This window comes from Corvus brachyrhynchos, unplaced genomic scaffold, assembly GCF_000691975.1.
Source record: "Corvus brachyrhynchos isolate BGI_N302 unplaced genomic scaffold, ASM69197v1 scaffold911, whole genome shotgun sequence".
NCBI lineage: Eukaryota > Metazoa > Chordata > Aves > Passeriformes > Corvidae > Corvus > Corvus brachyrhynchos.
The window spans coordinates 14,688-18,761 of NW_008235998.1; positions in this window are offsets into that span (position 1 = coordinate 14,688).

Below are 4,074 nucleotides of genomic sequence, written 5' to 3' on the forward strand. Positions count from 1 at the left end.
GTAGAGTTTAAAGATGAGATTAGGGAGGTGAGGGAGGAGGTGAGGAAGAACAGTTCCCATGTGGCACCAGTGCAAGACACAGGCCCCAACGTCAGAGCCCAATGTCCCCCAGCTAGGCAGAGGGGGTACACCCCATGAGCTGAGCTGTGGTTCTTCCTTGGTGACCATGGGGAAGACATGAGAAGGTGGGATGGGAAACTCACTTCTGTCCTGGCAGTATGGGTGTGTCAACTCAAGGAGGAAAACATTAACTGAGGGAGTTCCGCTAAGGTGAAAGTAGCCTCAGCCTCCCGTGACTGAGCTGCCAGGTATTACAGAAGGGAGGATGATATGTCGGATCCCCTTGAAGGAACCTCTAGCATGTATGCCCAGGGAAAGAATGATAACCAGGGCTAGAGGGGCCTGCCTCTAGCCAGGTAGATGCATGGAAGAATTGTGTCATTTGGACTCTGGATTTGATGGCCTGGCACCTCAGAGCCACAAAAATATGAAGTGTTGGTTGATATGGTGCATAGTGCACCCTAATGCCATCAGGACCTGCAGGTACAGAATCCATTTCTATTGCTGCGGTGATGGGGAGATTGCAGCAGTTGACCCTGTTGGAAGCTGAGGTGAGCTTGACTGGGAAGGAGTGGCAGAAACATGAATGGTCCAGAGACCCCATGCATTCTGAGCATAGACTTCCTCCAGAGTGGGTATTTCAAAGACCCAAAAGGACTCAGGTGGGCTTTTGGAATAGCTGCTGTGGAGGCAGAGGGCATTAGGCAATTGAACACCTTGCCTGGACTATCAGAAAATCCTTCTGCAGTTGAACTTCTGAATGTGGAGGAAAAATGAGTACCGATGTCCGCTTCGACAGTGCACCACTGGCAGTATCAGATGAATTGAGATGCCATGATCCCCATCCACAAGACAGTTCACGAGTTGGAGAGTCAAGGGGTGGTCAGCAAGGCCCATTCACTCTTCATCAAGCATGTTTCTCCATTCCTCTGGCAGCAGAGTGCAGGCCTCAGTTTGCCTTCACCTGGAGGGGCGTGCAGTACACCTGAAACTGACTGCCCCAGGGGTGGAAGCACAGTCCCACCATCTGCCGTGGACTGATCCAGGCTGCACTGGAAAAGGGTGAGGCCCCAGAACATCTGCAGTACATTGATGACATCATTGTGTGGGGGAACACCGCAGCCGGAGTGTTTGAGAAAGGAGAGAAAATAATCCAAATTCTGGAAGCTGGCTTTGCCATCAAAAAGAGCCAAGTTAAGGGACCTGCTCAAGAGATCCAGTTCCTGGAAGTGAAGTGGCAAGATGGACAGCGTCAGATTCCCACCAAGGTCATCAATAAGATCACAGCAGTGTCTCCACCAACCAACAAGAAGGAAACACAAGCTTTCCTAGGCGCCATAGGTTTCTGGAGGATGCACATTCCTGAGTACAGCCAGATTGTGAACCCTCTCTACCTGGTGACCTGCAAGAACAATTTCCATTGGGGCCCTGAACAGCAACAAGCTTTTGCTCACATCAAGCAGGAAATCGTGCATGCTGTAGCCCTTGGCCCAATCAGGACAGGAGCAGAGGTGAAGAACGTGCTCTACTCTGCATCTGGGAACAATGGTCTGTCCTGGAGCCTCTGGCAGAATGTGCCTGGTGAGACTCTGGGCCGACCACTGGGATTCTGGAGCTTATGTTACAGATGGTCTGAAGCCAACTACACCCCAACAGAGAAGGAAATCTTGGCAGCTTATGAAGGAGTCCAAGCTGCCTCAGAGGTAATCGGCACTGAAGCACAGCTCCTCCTGGCATCCCGACTACCGGTGCTGGGGTGGATGTTGAAAGGAAAGGTTCCCTCTACCCGCCACGCCACCAATGCCACATGGAGCAAATGGATTGCTCTCATCACACAGCATGCCTGTATTGGGAACCTGAATCACCCTGGGATCTTGGAAATAACTGCAAATTGGCCCGAAGGTGAAAATTTTGGTCTGACCGATGAAGAGGAGCAGGAACAGGTGCTGAGGAAGCTCCAACCAACCGTCACAAGAAGAAACATGCCATGCTCTTTTCACCAGTGGTTCCTGTTGCATCATAGGGACAAACCGAAAATGGAAAGCAGCCATATGGAGCCCCACATGACAGGTCACAGAAGATACTGAAGGAGAGGGTGGATCGAGCCAACTTGCTGAACTCAAAGCCATCCAGTTGGCCCTGGGCATTGCCAAAAGAGAGAAGTGGCCAAAGCTCTACCTTTACACCGATTTGTGGATGGTAGCCAATGCTCTGTGGGCTTGGCTGGAAAGGTGGAAAAAAACCAACTGACAGCATAGGGCAAGACCAACCTGGGCTGCTCCCAGATTGGCAAAGACTGCCACTCAAGTAGAGAAGCTACCTGTGAAAGTCCGTCACGTGGACACCCATGTCTCCAGGAGTTGGGCTAATGAAGAACATCGTAACAACAAGCAGGTAGATCAGGCTGCAGAAATAGAGGTGTCACTGATAGATTTGGACTGGCAACACAAGGGAGAGTTGTTCCTAGCTCGATGGGCCCATGATGCCTCAGGTTATCAGGGCAGAGATGCCACCTATAGGTGGGCATGAGACTGAGGGGTGGATCTAACTGTGGGCAGTATCTCCCAGGTTATCCATGACTGTGAGACATGCGCTGCGATCAAGCAGGCCAAGCGGGTGAAGCCCCTGTGGTGCGGTGGGTGATGGTCCAAATACAAGTATGGGGAGGCCTGGCAGATTGATTACATCACACTGCCTCAAACCCACCAAGGCAAGCGCTATGTGCTCACAGTGGTAGAAGCCACCACAGGATGGCTGGAGACCTACCCTGTGCCTCATGCTACTGCCCGGAACACCATCCTGGGCCTGGAAAAGCAAGTCCTTTGGAGGCATGGCACCCCTGAGAGAATCGAGTCTGACAATGGGACTCATTTTAAGAATAGCCTTATTAACACCTGGGCTAGAGAACCTGGCATAGAGTGGGTGTACCACATCCCTTACCATGCACCAGCAGCTGGGAAAGTTGAGTGGTGTAATGGATTGCTTAAAACCACCTTGAAGGCACTGGGTGGAGGGACTTTCAGATGTATTTAGCAAAGGCCACATGGTTAGTTAACACCCAAAGCTCCACCAACAGAGCAGGCCTTGCCCAATCTGAACCCGTGTCCAACGGACAGGGATGAGGTTCCAGTGGTACACATGAAAGCTATGCTGGGAAAAACTGTTTGGATTAATTCTGCCTGAAGCAAAGACAGTCCCCCCCCCCCCCCCCCGCGGGGGGTGCTTGTGCCGCGTCAGGGATGCACCTGGTGGGTGATGCAAAAGGATGGAGAGACCTGATGCCTACCTCAAGGGGACCTTAGTTTGGGGTGAATTGTCCATGACACTGTGCCTGTATTCATATCTGCAGGTATATATGTATATAATTAAGATAATGTATGTATGTCTAGAGTTCAAGAGTCTAAGTTTGATGTAGAATGGTGGTATGGGGAAAAAACTGGGGTGGATAATGTTTTGGGTTTGGTTTTTTCAGTGAATTTTTCCCCATTGTGCTACCTGGAATAAGGACAATGTGTTGCCTAAGGGCCAAATGGGGGCAAGTAGGAGACAAAAGATGTAGCTGGGTGTCGCAACATTCCATTGAAATGGCTTGGGCTGGGGGTGGGTTGCAGGTGATACTGAGGGGAAAAAAAGGTGAAGGGGCTACCCTGGAGGTTTTGGCTGGGTTTTGGGCAGTCCAGGTTCTGGGTTTGGGGGAGGAAGGAGCTGTTTGCCTGTTTCCCTGCTGCCTGGCCTTTTGGAGCTCAGAACGAGCGCATGTGGTGCCAAAACATTGGGACTGGCTCCTGTTGGACCCTCTGCCCAAGGTGCATTGCCGTGGCCACTCCTGTGTATTGGACTCCAGGATCCCAGTCTGCTGCGGTTTTCCTGCACTGTAAATCTGCTTAATTTTTTTGTTTGTTTCCTGGCCATTTGGGGAAGATCTGGAGCCAGTGCGTGGGTTGTCCCCGTGTGGGCCACCTCTGTGCAGCAGCCTGGCCAGCAGGACCAGCTGCTTCCCGTGATGCCCCGTCT